Genomic DNA, 21,586 nt, shown 5'->3' with positions numbered 1-21,586 from the left:
AAATGATTTTTTGAGGCACAGATTTTTTTTAAAGAAAAACCAGAATTGCTTATTAGATTTGTGCTAATTCTAAAGAGATTTTTTAAAACCCCTCAGTTTAGTCCTTCATGTCCTTTTTTAAGACAATACTTAAAATAGTTTTCATTTTAACATTTATGAGAACTTCATGAAGATTTTGTTAAAGTTATAAAATGAAACATCTGATATTAGCCTTTCGTGCTATGTCTCGAAAATTTCCAGGTTTGTTTATATATTTCTTATGCTTTTAAAATACATGCTCTTTGTTGAAAATTTGAGGAATTTCAATAGATTCAATGAATAAAATTTGCCTATATTTCCATCGCCCAGAGATAATTATCATTCATATTTTAATGTGCTTTTCCTCAATTTTTAAAAGCATATATGAAATTAATTTTGAATTTTCATTAGGTAGTATAAAATTTTTATATGCTCTTCAGTGTTAAAAATAGCGGGTATTGTTCTTCATAAGTAATACATGTTTATAATAATAGTGCCTGGCACATAACAGTCCCTCAAATGAATGAATCACAGACAAATGTGCACTTTTGAAAAGATTGCCTCTATTTCATGCATTCCATTAGCTGCACATCAGGAAGCGGTTCTGGGACGTTTGGGGCACAAGTCCTGGCGCAGAAGGGTTGGCTTCGCCCCTGTCGTGCTTGGTATGAACAGGGTTAGGCTTTGCCCGCTACAGGAGGTGAGAGTCCTCGGACTGGGTTCACTGATACAGTCAAAACAAACCTTGCTTGGGCCCTGGGGAAGTGAGCAGTTTAAAAATACTCACCTTGGGTATCCCTGAGCTCAGGAGAGCACTGTCCCAAGCGCCCGGTGCCTTCGCCCCAGGTGAACTCCTAGCGGGAGCGGGGGGGCGGAGTTGGGGGTGGGGGCCGGGCGACACGGTCGCGCCCCTCCCCGGCCTGGGCGGGGCTGGAGGCGGTCCGGGGCGGGCCAGCCGGGCCGGGGGCGGGGCCAGGGGCGGTCCCGGACGGGCGCCAGGGAGGCCCGGGGCGGGCGGGCCGCCGAGCTCTTCCCTGTGTGCCGCACCGCCCCGCCAGTCCCGGGGCGCAAGCTCCTCACGAGTCGCCGGCGTGCTTGCCGCTCCCGCCGGGAGGAGGGGACCGGCTTCGGGTCGCAGGGGCGTCTTTGATCTTTTAGCTGGAGAGCCAGCCTCTGAATCCGAGCTGCGGCTGCCCGGGGCGGTGCGCGCCGAGGTCCCCCGACTCGGCGGCAAGGTGAGTGCGCCGGGGGACCCGCTCTCCTCGGGGACAGACGGGGCGGAGGGCGCGAGAGGGGCGGGCTGGCCGCGTCTGCTCGCCGGGTGAGTGCTCAGGCTCCTTCCCCTCCCGCCCTGGGTGAGGGGAGGACCCTCGGGGGAAGCCTGAAGACACATGATGAAGATTGTGTAGATGGCGAGCGCTTTGTCCTCTCCTCCCCACTGCCGCTCGGAATCCCGGCCGGCGCCTGCCCACCTGTTGGTGCGCGGGTCCGCGGAGCTCTCGACCTTGCCTCGCCCGGCGATAGCGTCTGGGTGAGGGCGTGTATTTGATGTTCTGTGAAAAGGCAGCTTCCAGCAGGAAATGTACCAGGATTATGAGGGAACTTTATCCTGCGCTCCAAATTCGGAGTCCCCGAGACACGGGCACTGCGTCGGGGGGGCGGATAAAGGTTCGGGGTGGCCAGGGGTGGCTGGGGCCTCCTGTAACCCTCTGGCAGTGTGAACGCTGCAGCAGATAAGGGCCACGCATGACCTACTGGGGTCAAGATAGCATTACTGAGTCCAGGGACTGAGAGAGATGTGGTTTGGAGAATTTAGCTTCGAAAGGAAATTTTGCCTTACTTCCCAACTTCTCCTTTCAGGAGAAAGACGTTGTGACCGGGCGTCTCACTCCTTTTGATTTGAGGGGCAAGTGGGCAGAGGTGGTTTGGTTGCGTTTCTGTTCATGAGATGGGAGAATTGGTATGCCAGCCCCATGAAGGTTTAAGCCCGCGCTGCTGCCAAAGTCAGGGGAACGAACTCAGGTGATCAGGCTGACCAGGCCCCCACCTGACTGTGCAACTCTTACTGCCTTCCAAGTGCAAAACAAACTAAAGCAAACAAACAAACAAAAAAACCCTGGTAGTTGCGTCCTAGCATTTGACGACAATATTGGTCAATGGAAGGATAATTTGAATTTATTCAACACTTTTGCTATTAAGACTTCGCAACTTTAAGTCTTACCTATCTCCCAGCCCCTCCAGGTTTTTTTAACCCTCGACTCGACGGCAGTGGTTTTTTTTTTAACCACTCCAAGCCTTCCAGTTCCACTGCTGTCCTTTTTTCCACTTGCTGCCAGGCACATACATTCACTCTATTTTATTCTTCCACCTTTCCTAACAAATGCACCTTTTCTCTTTGCCTCCAGCCCCCCAAACTTCCTGTGCATTGTTGCCTGACTGCCTGTTAATTAGGCACCCTCCCAGTGCTGTGGTCTTTTCCTTTCATTGTTGCCACCCAATTCCCCTCCTCCATCACTTAGTATCACGTGGCTATTTCTTAGTATCAAATATTCTAAATTTCATCTACCCCCTTTGGCTCCTGAATTTGCCGTCCTCCTTCCTCCCAGTTTGAGCATTTTCTTTGTGCCTCTGTGTGTGAGTTTCTTAATTCTCCCTGCTGTGTCTCCCACCCAGCCCTTTCTTGCATGTTGCCCGTCTAACAAGTGCTTTTCCCAGCCACAGCCTGGAGCTGCCTTCTACAGCACACCTTGTTTCAGTTCCTTTGCTGTGCTTTTTCATACTCCGTCTCCCTCCCCGGGCCCCCTAGGTTCTCTTTTCCAGTCAGCCCTCTATTACCTTGCAGAGCTCTTTACTTTCAAATGTCTCTGGTTTTGATGGAAGTGTCAGAAAGGAGCAGGGTGCGAGCAGCTGCATTTTCCCCAGGAGTGCTGTGAATTTCAGGACTTTCTCCTCTCCCACTTTCTGTGTGTTTGGTTTTTTTCTTATTGAAGTAGTATTGAATACATCATTCTTGACTGATGTTAGTATTGTTAGTAATATGAATATGACCAGTTACCGTGGAGTCAATTCTGACTCACAGTGACTGCATGTGTGTTAGAGTACAACTGTGCCCCACAGGGTTTTCAATGGCTAATTTTTTGGAAGTAGGTTGCCAAGCCCTTCTTTTGGGGCAGTTTTGGGTGGACTCGAACCTCCAACCTTTCAGTTAGCAGCTTAGTGTGTTCACCGTTTGCACCACCCAGGGATTCTTAGATGACTCTTACCGAGTGCCAAGCACTGTCTTGAAGGCTTTACGTGCAGTAACTTACTTGATCCTCCTAACATCCCTGTAAACGAAGGTACTTTTATTGTCCTCATTTTACAGATGAAAACAATGGAGGCTGAGGGAAGCTAGGTAACATACCCAAGATTTCACAGCTGCTCAACGGTGGAGCCGCTCTTCTCACCATATAGTGGAGCTTCCGTTTCATAATGCCTCTTGCACTCAGAGATGGAATAGAATTCAGCTTGGGAAATAAAGTTGTTATTTGACACATTTTATTTAGTCCGCAATTTACACCATTTGAAGGCACAAATTGAATACTTGCAGTGTGTGGGGAAAGCCTAATGCCCGATGACTCAGAAAGCCTGGGCTGACTGCCAACGAATCCACTTTCACCTGTTTTACTTGAGCTTGTGCAGTGGCCCTCATACATACTAAAAATTACCAAACCAGTTGACACCAACTCCTGGAGACCCCATGTGTGTCAGAGTAGGACTGTGGTCTATAGGGTTTTCAATGGCTGATTTTTTTTGAAAGTAGACCTCCAAGCCTTTCTTCTGAGGTGCCTCTGGGTAGATTCGAACCACCAACCTTTTGGTTAGTTGCCAAGCAACTGTTTGCACCACCCAGGGACTCCTCATACATGCTAAACCGTTGCCCTCAAGTTGTTTCCAACTCAGCGACCCTATGGAACAGAGTAGATCTGCCACATGGGGTTTCCAAGGCTGTAATCTTTACGGAAGCAGACTGCCACATCTTTCTCCCAAGATAGTGTAAGCCGGTGGTTATTACAGCCACAGGAAGCACATAACAAAGCTTCATAAAAACACCATTAGCTACCATTTTCTATGCCTGGAGAGTTCAGTTTCACTTCAGCTGTGCAGAACTTTAGGGTCCTGATATCTGTGTGATTTTATGAGTCTTGTTTATTTCTGTTTGATTATTTAATCTTCTAACCTTGTTCAAACATTTCCTTGTTAGTCTTCACCTTCCCCCAAAGTTGGAGGCCAGTATTTCTGCTTTCATAGATACCGAAGCATAGAGTGCTGGTAAAGTCAGACACTTTGATCTCATTGGAAGGGCCCTTACATACTACTGATGAGGAAACTGTGGTGCAGAGAAGTGAAGCTATGTATCTGAGGGAACACAGCAGGACAGGTGGAGCACCTTAGCACCAATTCTTCCGAGTTCAGTTTCAGGGCTCCACAGAATGTAGCTACACCTGGCCCTGTAGCTTGGTGAGTTTTCGCCTGTGCTGTGGAAAACAATGAACCTTGTACCTTCCTTTCCTGAGGTAAGAGGCGTTGGAAGATCTCACTCATGCTTGAAGTTCTCAGTGGTTATGTTGGTTTGTTTTTGCTGAAAGCTACACCTTTAGAAAATGTTTCTTTTTGAGGCATGTAATGGCATAAATGGGATTATGAAATTACAGAAGTATAAATTTCTGTTTTAGAAAGAAATGTTCTTATTACCAAAACATCAGGAAGGAACACCAAATGTACATTGCTGTCTAGAGGCATGCCGTATAATACATGATAATTTAAAAATCAATAACTGGAATGTTTAACTGTATTTTCTGCTTGGGGAGAGACATGCATCAGTACAAAGTGCTTACATGGTTTTCTTCATCTCTGCCTCTCAACTAAAACAGTGTGAAGACGAGAGCCACATGATGCTCTAGTGATGGTGCAAGTTGGTTGTGTTGTTTCCTCCTCCTCTGCCCTTCCTTGGCGCCTCTCCTGATTCCCATCTCTGCTTACTTCCTCTTCCCGGCCTCTAGTTGTTAGGTGCCACTGAGTGGATTCTGACTCATAGCGGCCCTGTGTACAACAAAATGAAATGTTGCCCGGTCCTTCACTATCCTCACAACTGTTGCTATGTTTGAGCTCATTGTTGCAGCCACCGTGTCACTCCATCTTGTTGAGGGTCTTCCTCTTTGTCACTGACCCTCCACTTTACCAAGCATGATGTCCTTCTCCGGGGACTGGTCCTTCCTGATAACAGGTACAAAGTACGTGAGACAAGTCTCCCCATCCTCGCTTTTGTTTAATCCCTCTCGCCTGAACCCTCAGGTAATCTGGATGGTTACTGTTCACCTATGATGGTTGACTCATTCCATTTCAGCCCTTCTTGCCCTAACGTGTGTATTGCATATGATGAGGTAACTTCTCTTTTACACTTCTAGAATTCTTGAATTAACAGTCCTTCAAGTCATTGTTTGTGCTCTGTGGTTCCAGGGAGGATTATTATTACCGTAGCTGGATAGCAGGTTAGGTTTTACTGTTCCCCTGTTACACTTGTGGAAATGAATGCTCAAGAAGGTTATGTTAGATAAGCCACAGAGTAAGTAGCAAGATGGAGATTTGAACCCAGGTCTGCCTAGCTTCATGTGCTTCTATGTGGCTGTCTCTTCTAGTAGCTTGTAACTCATTAAGGCAGAAACTTTACCATTGAACCTTTTACAAAATAGATGATGACTGCTTGGTGAACTGCAGGTAAAACACGAGAGGAGCGATTAGGGGGTAGGGGGTGTGAGGGCTTACCGAGGTTCTGTGTCTAGCCCTAGATTTACCTCACTCCGGGCGTGTGGATGACTCACACTGTGCCTTGGAGAACCCTGGGGAGCAGTGGTAATGCCACAGTATGGAAAGACAATGTTATGTACTTTTTTCTGCATGGTCGTAGCAATTTGCTGTGGTCAGGATGTCAACACTTACGGGCACAGGTAATGACCCATACTGTGGTCATAATGTTCAGAATGTCTTGGCCATAGGACTGTTATCTCATCTAACCAGATCTGAAAGATTTCCTGATCAGCAGTAACCTCCACCCATTTCCCTGAAGCAGGACCACCCTCTGTCTTTGTGGAATAAATAAGAACACAGCATCACAATTTCAGAAACCTTGTGTCTCGCCCTCACTTGCCAGATCTGGACTGAAAAGCTCACATCATTGTCCCTCCTCTGGATTTGGCCACAGAATCGGGAAACTCTAAAAAGCCTGTACGCATCTTTTCTGGGCGAGAGGAAGGGTCAGCCTCTCCCATTAGCCCCCGTTAACATGGCGGCAGAGTTTGTTTCCTAAGGTTGGCAAGCTCTCCCTTGAGAGAAATAGAACGAGAGTCTGAAATAACAAGACTGAAGAGTTTTGGTACAAAGAGGAAACCAGAAAAGATCACTGGCCCCACCATTTCTTCATCAGTCACCCAAGCCATACAGCCTCCTTGCCCGAACTGCACCCCAAAACGCAGCCCACCTTCCAGAGCCCAAACTTGGAAATGAAGTCTTTGCTTACAGCCTAGGACAGGTGAAGGGAGAGGGCATGTCCAAGCTTTTATTGTATCACAGCAGATGGGGAGGATGACTGGGAGTGAGATGTATTCCTCCATTCCGGATTGGAACTTTGATCACAGTCTTTCATAGACAATGTTGTTACATATAACATGAACAGCCCATTGTGTTTTAGTGTTAAAATGATAATTTGGTCACACTAAGCAAGTTTCTGAGGTTTTCTAAAACAACCAGCCAACACTTAAATGAGTGCAAATGAGTTGGGAGTCTTTATCCCCACTCTGGCAACAGGCCTCAGAAAGGCAGGGGGCATGAGGCGGTCAATCATGTGTATTCATTGAGTCATGCATGTACACTGGGCCCCAATGATTACAGGACCATGGACCTTGGAGCTTTCTCTTTTGGGGCTCCCTGGATTGGTGAGAACATCCATGCACAGGATGTGGACAGTGGAAGCCTTGTGCTGCCGGGACCTCTCTGAGACCTTGCCCGATATGCCTCTTTGCTTGTATCCTTTCTGGTTGTAATAAATGGGTAACTGTAAGTATAAGTTATAGTATCTGTGAATTTTGTGAGCCAACATAGAGAATTAGCAAACCCACAGGGGGCAAAGGAACTCTCACTTAGCTCAGTTTGGCTAATTCAGAGAAAGGCTATAAAGGCAGTCGATTTGTGAAGATCCAGCTCTGGGTCATTGGTGGTCAGGGAAAAGACTGCCCGGGCAGTGGATAAAGAAAGACAGGGTCCTTCTAGCTTGTGACCTAGAGAGATAGGGGGGCTGGCTGGCCTGAAGTACGGGAAGTTGTGCAAATTCCTGAGCCTATGTCTGCTCCCCGATGACCTGATCCCGAGTGGCCAGGAATGTTGTGATCTGGCTCATGGTGGCCAGGGATGCAGTCTGACCTAAGTCTGGCTGGTTAGGCTCAGAGAGAGGAGGTGCCATGGAAGTGAATGGTGATGAGGAAGCAATAAAGGTGGGGTTTGCAAAATCCAACATCTAATATCCGATTTGTAGGTTGGGACTCTCAATGTTACTGTATTGTACACGTGAAAAATGTAGAATTGGGAAATGTTGTGTTGTCTATATCTTTATAACAGTTAAAAAGAGAAAGAGTCCATCCTAGGAACCACCCCACCACCCCCGCCCCCCCCCCAAAAAGAAACTTGTTCTCTTTATACTTCCTGATTGAAAGGAGTGCTTTTATGTAATGGATAAGCTTCTTTCTAGTTCTCCATGAATCGTCTGCTTTGTGAGTTACGTGAATGTATGGATATTGCTGTCACATCTGTTTGAGTGGTGCTGTCTCTTGTGCTGGCATGGGAAGGGAGGACACATGTGTACCTGACATTTATTGAGCCCCTTTATGTGCCAGGCAGTGTGCTAGACACTCAAGAAAGGGCTCACATTCTTGTCTAGTGGGAGAGGTAGACATGCAAAAGCAAATCATTAAAACATAGAGTAGTGATGGAATTATGCAAAGGGCCTGATAGGGGCACACGAGAGGTCTAAGATTCTGGGGTGCTTCCTGGGGAGGAGCTAAACCCAGGCTGAATCTTAGCAGAGGAAGGAGCAGGGTGGGGAAGCACTGACTAAGGGTGGCTTTACACATGCACAGCTTACACAGAGGTGGAAAGCTGGGTCTTCAGGCTGGTGAACTTAGGGAGTTGCAGACAGAGTGGCCACAGCTTCCAGCTCTTCGTTCATGACTATTGCTGTGCACCTAGGGCCGTGGTCCTTAAAATGTGATCTCCATAATTGCAACGTCCGCATCATCAGCATCACTGGGAAATCATTAGGAAAGCAAATTTGAGGGCTCTACCCCAGGTTTGAAAGGAACCCTGGTGGCGCAGTTGTTAAGCTCTCGTCTGTTAACCAAAAGGTTGGTGGTTCAAACCATCCAGCTGCTCCATGAGAGAAAGATGCAGCAGTCTGAGTCCATAGATTTCCAGCCATGGAAACCTTATAGGGCAGTTCTACTCTATCCTATAGTGTCGTCCTATGAGGTGGAATTGACTGGATGGCAATAGGTTTTGAGAGCCCAGACTTACAGAGTTGTGATGAGTCAGAACTGACGCAATGGCAACAGGTTACCCCAGATCTCTGGGGACGGGGTGATAGAAGACCTGAGTTCAATTCTTGGCCAGTACACCTCATATGCAGCCACCACCCCTCTGTCAGTGGAGGTTTGCATGTTGCTGTGATGCTGAAGGAAACCTTGGTGACATAGTGGTTAAGTGCTATGGCTGCTAACCAAAGGGGTGGCAGTTTGAATCCGCCAGGTGCTCCTTGGAAACTCTGTGGGGCAGTTCTACTCTGCCCTATAGGGTCGCTATGAGTTGGAATCAATTGATGGCACTGGGTTTGGTTTTTTTGGTTTATGGTGCCAAACAGAGCTTCTAGACTAAGATGGACTAGGAGGAAAGACCTGGCTATATACTTCCGAAAATCAGCCAATGAAAGCCCTACGAATCACAATATCCTGATTTACAACTGATCTTGGGGATGGCACATGGCCGAGCATTGTTTTGTTCTACCGTGCTTGGGGTCGCCGTGAGTTGGGAGCCGATGGTAGCTAACAACATCATCAACAACAGTAATTCCCACACCTGTTGAATTGGAAATTCTCGAAGTTGGACCCAGCAATCCGTAGTTTAACAAATCTTCTAAGTGATTTTGATGGATACTAAAGTTTGAGGACCAGGCGGTGTTTTGTTCCGTTGTTCATAGGGTCACTGAGTCGGAACTGGCTCGACAGCACCTAACAACAACGCCAAAGTTTGAGAACCACGATTCTAGATCATGGGCTTTCTGGAGGTCTTAAACAGCTGTTCATTATTCATTATAGCTGCGTGATAATCTTAAAAAGCGGTAACCGTGTTCTTACACAGGCTGGACTGTGTATGTATGATTACTCACAATCTATAGCCGTACCACCTCCCTTATACTTCTTTGCCAAGTGTATATCCTCACAATTCCTTTTGCCCACCTTTGTTCATTGCATTACATTGCATACTAGTATTTTATGTTATTTCTATAAGCACCTTTACCTGACATTTTTTATTATAGCAATATACATACAACAAAACAAACAGTAGTTCATCAGTTTCTGCATGTACACTTCAGTGACTTCAATTATATTCTTCAAGCTGTGCAACCATTCTTGCTATGTTTTTCCAAATTATCCCACCATGTTTAACATACATTCAGTGCATCCTAAGCAGCTCACATTATTTCTTAATGTGTGGCAATAGTCAAACAACCCGAGTTCAAATCCCATCCTTACCAGCTGCATCACCTTGGGAAGCTGTTAACTTCTCTGTGCCTCAGTTGCTTCATCTAAAAAGTGTAGATAATAATGGTATCCATCTCTGAGGTGTTCCAGAAACTTTGCTTCACATTGGAATTACCTGGCATGAAGCTCAAGGCATTCTTGTTGTTGTTAGGTGCCGTCAATTCGGTTCCGACTCATAGTGACCCTATGCACAACAGAATGAAACACTGCCCGGTCCTGCGCCATCCTTACAATCGTTGTTATGCTTGAGCTCATTGTTGCAGGCACTGTGTCAATCCACCTCTTTGAGGGTCTTCCTCTTTTCTGCTGAACCTGTACTTTGCTAAGCATGATGTCCTTCTCCAGGGACTGATCCCTCCTGACAACATGTCCAAAGTATATAAGACACAGTCTTGCCATACTTGCTTCTAAGGAGCATTCTGGTTGTATTTCTTCCAAGACAGATTTGTTCGTTCTTTTGGCAGCCCATGGTATATTCAATATTCTTCGCCAACACCACAGTTCAAAGGTGTCAATTCTTCTTCGGTCTTCCTTATTCACTGTCCAGCTTTCACATGCATATGATGCAATTGAAAATACCATGGCTTGGGTCAGGTTCACCTTAGTCTTCAGGGTGACATCTTTGCTCTTCAACACTTTAAAGGGGTCTCTCACAGCAGATTTACCCAATGCAATGCGTCTTGATTTCTTGACTGCTGCTTCCATGGCTGTTGATTGTGGATCCAAGTAAAATGCAATCCTTGACAACTTCAATCTTTTCTCCGTTTATCATGATGTTGCTCATTGGTCCAGTTGTGAGGATTTTTGTTTTCTTTATGTTGAGGTGCAATCCATACTGAAGGCTGTGGTCTTTGATCTTCATTAGCAAGTGCCTCAAGTCCTCTTCACTTCCAGCAAGCAAGGTTGTGTCATCTGCATAATGCAGGTTGTTCATGAGTCTTCCTCCAATCCTGATGCCCCGTTCTTCTTCAGATAGTCCAGCTTCTCGGATTATTTGCTCAGCATACAGACTGAATAGGTATGGTGAAAGAATACAACCCTGACACACACCTTTCGTGACTTTAAACCACTCAGTATCCCCTTGTTCTGCCCGAACAAGTGCCTCTTGAACTATATAAAGCTTCCTCATGAGCACAATTAAGTGTTCTGGAATTCTCATTCTTAGGGCAGTGAAACTATTCTGCATGATACTAAAATAGTGGAAAAATGACATTATGCATTCAGTTCATCAAAGCCTGTAGGACTGCACAACACAAAGAGCGAAGGAACCCTAATGTATACTGTGGACTCTAGTTAATCATGATGCGTCAATACCGTTCATCAGTTGTAACAGATGCACCGGAGGAGTGTAAGATGTTGACGGGAGAAACTGTGCAGGGGGATAAGGAGCAATATGGGAACTCTGTACTTCATATGCAATTTTTGGTAAACTTAAAACTGCTCTAAAAAATAAAGTGTATTAAAACAAACTAACAAACGACTGATGCCAACTCCCAGCCCCGGACGTTGTGACGTAATTGGTGTTGGTATGACCTGTGTAGCAACGTTTGGGAACCACTGCCGTAGGCTGTAGTGAGGGGTGAGTGAGCTGATCCTGGTCAAGTGCGCAGAAGAGCGCCTGGCACATACCTTTACCAGTGGCTGTGGAGTCGACTCCCACTCATAGTGACCCCATGTGTGTCAGAGTAGAACTGAGCTCCATAGGGTTTTCAATGGCTGATTTTTTGAAATTAGATTGCCAGGTCTTTCTTCTGCGGCACCTCCGTTTGGACTTGAAACTGCAACCCTTTGGTTAGCAGGCAAAACTTAACTGTTTGGATCACCCTGGGACTCCCTGCCTACATATAGTATCAAAGAGACCCAAACCCATTGCTGTCGAGTCGATTCTGACTCATGACAACCCTACAGGACAGAGTAGAACTGCCCCACAGGGTTTCCCAGGAGCAGCTGGTGGATTCAGACTGCCAGCCATTTGGTTAGCAGCCAAACCCTTAACCACTGCGCCACTAGGGCTCCACACAGAGGAAGTGCTTAATACAGGTCTGGTGTTGGGGGCTGTGTATATGGCTGTGTGGTAGGAGGAGGAGGAGGCAGAGGTGCTTCTTCAGTTGCTTAATGAATATTTGATGCAGGTTGAATGCATGCCAGCTTAGAGATCTCCTGGTGGTCCTGCCTTTTGTTCTAAGACTTGTAGCCTGAATGCTGGTGCGATGCAGTGGGTCACTTTTATGTGGTCTTTCTTGCCATGGTCTTATAACTCCCACAAAAAGATTGGGTGGGACTATGCAAATAAGGTGCTAATGGCCCACCAAGGGGATTGGACAGCTAGCTAATAATGCAGATAAGGTGCATGGCACCCTTGTGGTGTATAGAATTCTAACAAGGGATTAGTCAGTTTTGCCATTCCTGTAGGCTTAAAATGAGCAATTCCAGAGGCAGAAAGGGTGGGGGTGCCTCATTACCACCAAGAAGAAGAAACGGGAGTGGAGTGCGTTCTTTGGATTCAGAGTCCCTGCACTGAGAACCTCCTAGACCCTGGAGACAGACAAAAGAGAGCTGTAACACCAGAGACAACACGAGATATGACAAGAAGCAGCAGCAGAGAAATGGCGGCAGCAGAACCAGGAGACCAGTGGGACGTGACGCGGTGGGCTTCCCAGAGCAAGGCAGTTACAGTAGGCTTGCCGACCCATGGAGTGAGAGCTGAGTGCCTTTGGGCAGGAGGTTTTCTGGAGAGTGGGGGGCCCCTGGGCCTTACGGGCTGAGCTAAAGAGCTTTGTAACGCTTGCCCTAGCAGGGCAGAGGCTGGGTGGAGGCGCCAGAGAGAAGCGTGCCTGCGAGCACAGCTGAGAAGAGGCTGCCCAGATCTGAGAACTGTGTCCCAAGCATTCCTGAACCAGAGTTGTAACTCGTTACTTCCCTAATAAACCCCATAATCCTAAGTATTGTCTGTGAGTTCCGTGTGGCCATTGCAATGAATTATCAAACCCAGCAAAGGAGTAGAAAGTGCCATGGGAGGGACGGCCAATGTATGAGTTGGTGAAAAGGTTGGAGAGAGGAGGTATGTCTGATGTCCCCTTCATAGGAATCAGCCTTGGGCTGTTGGTGCTGATACTGATTCTCACTCATTGCCCTTGTGAAGTTAGACGAGGAGGCCTGATGCTCCCTCACCGCCATTTTTTACAGCTGAGGATCTCCACTTCCACCTCTCTAAACACCCTCCAAAAAGGATACAGAGTATCACATGGCAAACCAAGGGCAGGGGCCCCACCAGGCCAGCCTCCCCAGCATGGGGCACCCTTTTGCCACCTCTGTACAGCAAAAACATGACTCCTCGCAATATAACCAGATTCTTAAGTAAATCATGAAGTAGCGGTGCTTTGTGAGTCCGGTGGGCATGTTGGTGTGTCTCTGCCTTCCCTCATCTCTCAGTTGCACCTAATGCTGGTTTTCAGACACAGCACATCTGTGTGTAGTGAGGGCAACTGTTCTCTCTTCCAGGATCTAGATGTTATGATGTTGTAAATTACGTATTTCTAACCATTATTCAGAAGAATGTATAACCATATTTGCATACCTTACCCTGGCATACTTACTCATTCAGCCTTCATTCACTGTTTTGTTAATTCCACAAACATTGGTGAACACCTGCTTTGTACCAAGCCCTAAGCTAGCAATTTTCTCTCTTCCTACAGTGGAGAGACAACCATGTTTCTCTCTCTGTCAGCATGTGTGAAATATTTCTTTTGCTTTTAATTTATGACTGCAGCCTTCTCTATACCTGTCTCTTTTGGTGACATAATTACCCAACTTTTAATAATAGAATAGCTGAAGGACGTTTTTCACATTGACTTCATAGGCCTTCTCTGAACCCTGCTGAGATTAATTAAATCAAACCCCACGCAACAATTATTCAAAAATATCCTGACAAGTTATTAAAATTGAGTTTGCCTAGGAATATAAGGCTTGAATAAGTGTTCCACAGTTTAATGCCTTCAGAATAAAATATACGATCTAGTTTAAATTGGTTCTAATTTCTTTTAGTCCAGCTGCAGGCCTGGCCAAATTAATTTATGAGTGAGAAGTATATCAATTGATATCTAGTTTATGGTTTGTTTTCTTTCTGTGGAAATGGTAGATTGTGCTCTTGGTTTTGTTTTCCTTCACTGTTTCAAAGTATTGCAGGGTTGCAAGTAACTGATATTTACTGTTGGATTTGCCCTAATACATTTAAATGGGTATTGTAAATGGAAACGATTGATTCACTGTATTTATTCTGCTGCCCACTGACTAAGCTAAAATCTACCACTAGGGAAACTTCTGCATAGCCAGCACACAAGTAGTTTAGTATTATGGTAAAGACCAGCTCCCATTGTATTGTCTTACCGTCCTTACTCGTGTTACCCACGGACTGAATAGCATTTAGAAATGCAGGCATTCAAAGGCATTGCCCTTGCTTAAATATTCCATGATTCTTTCTGAAATAACATCCCTTAAGCCCTTTTTCAAAAAGATAAAAAAAAAGAAGGGGTATATTTCTATCTCTAACATCAGTAATATTGAAAGGGGTTATATATATATATATAACAAGAAAAGTTAAATATATGTTTTAGTTAACAAAATATAAAGTTAGCAAGTTATCCAAAATACACTAAGAAAAAGAAAATAGTCTTTGAAATGGTATATTTTGAGACCTGTCAGACCTGCTTTCTATAGTCTTTCTATCTTTGACTTTTCTAAAACAAATCTAAACTCCCCAGAGGCGCTGCTCAGCTCATCTTACTAAAGAACCTCCTTGTTTTACCAAATTCAGTTCAGTGCTGGCATTAGAGCGTCTCTCTGTGCGCCCTTACACACCTCTGTCTGAACTATCAGTTCCCCCAGTTCTTAGAAAAGGATTGGGTGCTTCACTGTGTTGGGATGGCCCTAGCTCTTGGCCATGCTCAGTGGTGTGTGTGTGTTGGTATGCGATGAAGCCAGAGCTATGCACTAGTCCACCAGCATGACATGGCATCAGATGCTAACCACATAAGGGCCACCTTTACATGGGGCTTAGACTCCTGGCCTTCCTAGGTAAATTCGACAGTGGAGTTCTGAATAAGGAGAGCAGCAGCTTGGTGTGAACATTTTAGTTTTCAATGACAAGTAAAGGAACCCTGGTGGTGCAATGGTTAAGTGTTCAGCTGCTAACCAAAAGGTTGGAGGTTTGAACCTACCATCCACTCCATGAGATAAAAGTCCTGGTGATCTGCTCCTGTAAAGATCTCAGCCTAGGAAACCCTATGAGGCATTCTGCTTTGTCCTATAGGGTCTCTATACATTGGAATCGACTTGATGGCACACAACAACAACAACAATGGCAAGTTGGGAGCCTTTGAGTGGCATAAACTGTTAAGCACTTGGTTTCTAGTTGAAAGGTTGGCAGTTTGAACTCACCCAGAGGTGCCTTGGAAGATAGGCCTGGCAATCTGTTTCCAAAAGATCACAGCCTTAAAAACCCTATGGAGCAGTTCTACTCTAGACACATGGGACTGCCATGAGTTGAAATCAACTTGACCACGACTAACAACAATGGCAAGGTATAAGAAAGGTATAAACTTGTGGCTTGTGGAATTGTTTTGCTGATATTCATGTTTCCAACTACTGTCCTCACGGATCAGCATCAATGTAAATAGCTCTACTAGATGCTGAGGTATTGGAAGGCAAAAGTCTTTTCCAGACTCCATTCTTTAAATGCCACGGTAACCCTGTAGAATGGCTTGTGCTCCCACAGGTCATGTTGGCTCAGGGATAGTGATGATGCTCATTGAGATGTAAGGACTGTTCGTTCATGAACACTGTGTGTTCTGGCCAGTGTGAGGCTCTGGTGCTGGGCCGACCAGGCTAATAAGCCAAACAGTGATTCCAGAAACCAAACCCATTGCTGTTGAGTCATTTCTAACTTGCAGTGACCCCATGTGTTAAAAAGTAGAACTGTTCCATAGGGTTTTCTTGGCTGTCATTGTTACAGAAGCATATTGCCAGGCTTTTCTTTCACAGTGCTGCTGGGTGGGTTCAAACCATCGACCTTTAGGCTAGTTGTTGAGCAAAAATTGTGGCACTCAAGGTTCCAAACAGTGATTCAGGCATTGCTTATCACCTCATCCACCTTTCTAGTCTTACCTTCTCTCATTCATTCTCTCTGCTGAATGCGGGGAGAGTGATTAGGGTTAACTGCTCTAGACCTGTCTTTCCAGGCTAGAATCTAGACCTTTCTTTCAAGGCTAGAATCCAGGTAGTGGAGTTTAGGAGAAGAGAGAGGAAGTAGAGTTTGCTCAATCCCTGGTCTCCTCTCCTCTCTAGCTGTTAGGCCTGCAGACCATCGGCGTTTCTTATGGCTCTACTCAAAATTAGGAAAAAGAATTCAGGGCTTGGGAATGCTATACACACCTGTGCCCATGAACACTTTCTTTCTGATACAGGTGCGATCTTGGCATGGAAGCAGGAACTCTTGCAGCTTTTCCTAGTCATTCATTTTCATCCGACCTCCTCATTCTACAAGATGGTTGTTGTGTGCCATCAAGTTGACTCTGACTCATAGCAACCCTACAGGACAGTAGAACTGCCCCATAAGGTTTCCTAGGCTGTAAGCTTTAGGGGAACAGATCGCCAGATCTTTTCTCTCACAGAGCCACTGAGTAGGTTCAACCACCGATCTTTCAGAAAGTTATAGGCCAAGAGCTTTAACGGTTATACTACAATACTCACCATTAATGGGTACTGGCCGAGAAGCCTTGAAGCAGTGCACAGAAGCAGGAATGGCTTAGCATTAATAGATCATATGTTGTAAACAGATATCTTCAAATTACCATATTTTAGTCCTATATTGGGTTGAATAGTGCTTCCGCCCCGCCCCTGCAAAAAAAAAGAAAAAAATTCATGTGCTTCCTGAAACGCTTTATATGGAAATAGGGTCTTTGGTGATGTAATCTGTTAAGATAAGTCATACTGGAGCCTTGTAGGTCCTAAATCCAGTATCACTGATGTCCTTGTAAGAAGAAACGGGGAGAATGCCACATGATGACAGAGGCAGAGATTGGAGTGATGCAGCCACAAGCCAAGGAGTGTAAGTGACCACCGGAATCCAGGATGAGGCAAAGAAGGAGTCCTCCTGTAGAGCCTTCAGAGAGAGCATGGCCCTGCTGACACGTTGGTATTGGACTTGAGTCTCCAGAACTGTTAGAGAATACACTTCTGTTTAAACCACTCGGTTTGTGGTACTTTGTTACGGCAGTCCTAGGAAACTAATGCTGTTGTTGGTTGCTGTCAAGTTGGCTCTGACTTGTGGGGATGTACAGCAGAACGAAGGATACTAATACAAAGCCTAAAATGCTTGCAGGTGGATAGGTCGAACCATATGGTACAATTGCCACTGTCTAAATACTTCCTGATTTGGTAGCTGAGTTACTTAAATTTTAATACTAGTACATCTGGATGTACCATAGACTGCCAGAAGAATGAACAAATCAGTCTTGGAAGAAGTACAGCCAGAATGCTCCTTAGAAGCAAGGATGGCGAGACTTTGTCTCACACACTTTGCATGTCTTATCAGGGGGGACCATTCCCTGGAGAAGGGTATTGTGCTTGGTAAGTTAGGGGTTCAGCAGAAAAGAGGAAGACCCTCAACCAGATGGATTGACGCAATGGCTATCACAATGGGCTCAAACATAGCAACAATTTTGAGGATAGCACAGGAGTGAGCAGTGTTTCGTTTTGTTGTACATAGGGTCACTATGAGTTGGAACCAACTCCATAGCACCTAACAACAACAACAACAGTACATGTGAAGGAAATTTGTCATACTGACTTCCCGTGGGCCTTCTATAAGCCTGCTAAGATTAATTAGATCAACCCCCATGCAACAATTATTTAAAGCATGATGACTTACTAAATTTCAGTGTATGCTGGATGACTGGGTTTCAATAGTCTGTGATTACAATTTTTGTTGATTTCCTACTATAGGAGTCCAATACAGTTTCAATTTTCTGGGTGGCTACTACTCATCTCTTAGTTTTCCTTTTACTCTGGGATGAAAAATCTCTGAAGGAAAAAGGAAATCCCTGCTGTAAGCAGGACAGTAATGTTTTCTAGGCCTTCCTGGAAACTCATCCTTGTGGAGCCAAGTCTACCCTCCACACAGTGCATCTCTGTTGTTCTCAGGTTGGGCATTTTGAAGAACACTTTGCGTTAACTGGAACACTTTTCTGAGATGCAGGTAGTGGGTATTCGTGCAGATTAGTCTGGGATAAGAAGGACGTTGTGAAAAGGGACCTGATTCAGTAGGAGAGATCCTGGGCCCTTGTAATGCGAAACTGGGCAGTCATACTTCTCTGTGCTCACTCATGTCTACTGAGAGGATCCTGGAGGAACTTTCATCTTTATTGAGAGAGGGTCTTTAAAAACTTTCTCTCAAACATATAAGTTCTTACCACTGTTTCTTCCCAACTGGAGAATGCTCTTTCCTGCAATTGTTTTAAGTAGAACCTGGTCACTCATGACCAGTTGTCCCCATGAAGATGGACATGGTTGTTGAATCTTTGTCCTCCACGTACAGACTCATCAACACAGCATTCAGAAAGAATTAGCCTGGAACACATTTCTCTCGGGTTTTTAACTAGAAAGATGTTTTCCCATTTGGAGGATCCCACAGCTTTTAGCTCAGGTGAAGAGTGAGAAATTCAGATTTGTTTTAGGATGCACTAACCGCTTGCTAGGAGATCTAGGTGGTTCAGTTCCCAAGGAAACAAGGATGTTGTGCCATCTGAGCGCTAAGGTACTTAGTGAGCCCTTGCCCATTGGCTGACAAGGAGGATAGTAGAGCCGGGACCTCATCTCAGAACCCGTAGGGTAGATTTGAGTACCTGATGTTTCTGTATGAAGGGTGGAGAGAGGACAATTGGTACTAGGAAGGCCATATACCACTGTTGTTTTAGGTGCCTTTGAGTTGATTTCAACTCATAGTGACTCCATGCGACAGAGTAGAATGGCTCCATAGAGTTTCCTAGGCTGTGATCTTTCTGGAAGCACATGGCCAGGTCTTTCTCCCGTAGAGCAGCTGCTGGGTTTGAATCATCAACCTTTCAGTTAGCAGTCGAGTGCTTAACTGTGGAGCCACCGGGGCTCCATATATTGTTTTGTAACTAGTCTGCCTGAGTTTGCCTCATATATTGTTTTGTAACTAGAGTAGCCACATTCTATTTTTCTCACATGATACAATGCAGATGACAGAGGGGATGTTACAAGGGTGAGATGAATTGTTCTAAAAGAGAAGGGGTAGAAGGCTGATAATTATGAATGACCTAATTGGGAGGTGACCAGTGTGCATGCTGAGGGAGGGTTGCATAGTCTGCACTGGAATTCAGAAAGATCTTTAAGCACTGGTCCCTGGCTCCTCTACTGAGCCTGTCTACATCAGTGGTGAGGTTTGGATATTCAAGAAAAGGTCTCTGTAAAATAATTTTGAACTTCTAGATAAATGCCAGGCCAAAGTCCTGGTGATTGGTTGAGTGGAAGATTAGCAGTGATGAGCTGATTGCTTTGGTTAGCTGCAGCAATGTTGGTAAGAGTTAACACCTGACACAGAAGAAGCAAGGGTTGGCAGAAAAAGAGAATAGAAAATTAAAACAATGTATAATTGTTTCAGTGAAGAGTTTTAAAATTCTTTATTAATTTTTTAAAATTTTATTTTTGGTGAAAATATACAGAGCAAAACCTGCTCCCATTCTGCAGTTTCTAGACGTAATTATCAGTGACGTTGGTTAAATTTTTCACATTGTGTCAACATTCTTGTTGTTTCTGTCCTAGTTGTTTCACTTTAATTTACTTAATCCCCTGTTCCCTTACCTTCTCATCTAGGGTTTAAAATAGCTGCCAACCCTTTGGTTTTGTGTAGATAATTTTTTTTTTTTTTTTTGGTTAAGTAACGCAGTACTCAAGGGTAACAATCTTTATTCTTTGGGCTAAACTATCACTTAGTTTAAAGGTGGCTTCAGGGATTATTTCAATTCACGAGTTGAAGAGCAACTCTGGGCCATAGTTTCAGGAATTCCTCCAGACTCAATCGGTCCAGTAAGTCTGGATTCTTTAAGAATTTGAAATTCTGTTCCACATTTTTCCCCCTTTTTATCAGGATTTCTCTCTTATATTCCTGATCAGAATGTTCAGTAGTGGTAGCCAGGCACCATCTAGTTCTTCTGGTCTCAAGGTGGAGAAGGCAGTGGTTCATGTAGACAATTAGTCCAATTCCTTCTCTGATTCATGGGTTTCATTCTTTCTCTTTTGTTCCAGATGAATAAAGACCAATGGTTGTATTTTAGATGGCTGCTCATAAGCTTTTAAGACCCCGGACACTACTCACCATACTGGGAGGTGGAACATAAACTTTAAGAACTGCATTGAAACCTGTAAGATATGGAATGCAACTGGATTATCTTGTTTTTCCAGGTCTCACCAGTTTACCTGTGACAGGGTATGGTCTTACCACTTCTCTATCGCTATTAGTGGAAAATATTTGAGTTCTGCTTCTCTGACAGGTTTAGGTTTCTGCCTTACATGGTTTCCAGTTTCACAGGTTTTCGTATATTAGGCTGATTGACTGGGTTGTCCCATGAGAGTATGGCCCTAAACCCTGAAATCAAGAGAACTAATCCCATAGGTGATTGGTTTTGTCTAATTGGTATCAGCATCTGTAGCCCTTCCACTGTTTTTGGTTGTTGTTGTTGGGAAACCATTTACAGCCTAGCACTTGCCCATTCATGCCTTTTCCCTGTGTACAGCTCATTGACATCAGTTACATTGGTCATGCTGTGTCACCCATATTCAGTGCCACATTTCCCATGTCTATAAACAAAAAATGACTACTACCTAAGGATTAGTAGTCCCACCCCCTACCCCTGGTAACCACTATTAATTGTTTAATTAAACTTTTTATCTTAAAATAATTATAGATTCATAGCAGCTATAAGAAATTATACAGAGGGATCCCATGTACCCTTTACCCAGTTTCTCCCAAAGGTAGCATATTGTAAAACTGTGTTACAATACCACAACCAGGACATTGATATGGTCAAGAAAGATACAGAATATTTCCATCACCCTCATGTTGCTATTTTACAGCCTCACTCACTTTCCTCCTGCCCACCCTCTTCTTAACTCCTGGCAACCACTAATCTGCTCTCCACTTCTATAATTTTGTCATGTTAGGAAAGTTTTTTAATTGAAATCATGTAGTATGTAACTCATCGTAATTCTCTGTAGATTCATCTGGGTTGTTAACATGTATCAATAATTCCTTTTTACTGCTGAGTAGTATTCCATGGTATGAATGTACCACAGTGTGTTTAACCATTCACCCATTCATTGTAGGACATTTGGGTTGTTTCCAGTTTTGGGCCATTATGGGTAAAGCTGCAATAAACATTCATGTATAGGTATTTCGGTGGTCATATGTTATCATTTCTGGGAAAAATGCCCAGAAATTCAGTTGATGGCTTGTATGGTAGTTGCATAGGAGCCCTGGTTGTGCAGTGGTTAAATGCTCGGCTGCTAATCTAAACGTTGACAGTTCGAAGTCACTAGCCGCTCCGTGGGAGAAAGATGTGGCAGTATGTGTCCATAAAGATTCACCGCCTGGGCAGATCTATTGTGTCCTATAGGGTCACTATGAGTCAGAATCAACTTAATGG

The 21,586-nt window shown here is 44.8% G+C and overlaps 1 protein-coding gene across 8 annotated transcripts in view; it reads left to right on the top strand.

Annotated features, from left to right (window-relative positions):
• Positions 1–1,013: 1,013 nt before the first annotated feature.
• SPATA13 (spermatogenesis associated 13) overlaps positions 1,014–21,586 on the top strand; it is a 207,974-nt gene continuing 187,401 nt past the window's right edge. For 5 of the 8 annotated variants that reach the window (XM_049867142.1, XM_049867143.1, XM_049867148.1 and 2 more), the window contains exon 1: positions 1,014–1,253. The gene's annotated coding sequence lies outside the window, so the exon portion shown is untranslated. Of the gene's footprint in view, positions 1,254–20,189; positions 20,371–21,586 lie in introns of all 8 variants that reach the window. The other 3 variants (XM_049867145.1, XM_049867144.1, XM_049867151.1) reach the window with 3 other exon arrangements.

This window comes from Elephas maximus, chromosome 23 (genome assembly GCF_024166365.1).
Source record: "Elephas maximus indicus isolate mEleMax1 chromosome 23, mEleMax1 primary haplotype, whole genome shotgun sequence".
Classification (NCBI taxonomy): domain Eukaryota; kingdom Metazoa; phylum Chordata; class Mammalia; order Proboscidea; family Elephantidae; genus Elephas; species Elephas maximus.
Note: the sequence above shows the minus strand (reverse complement) of the source record. Positions and strands in the feature narration are given on the sequence as shown.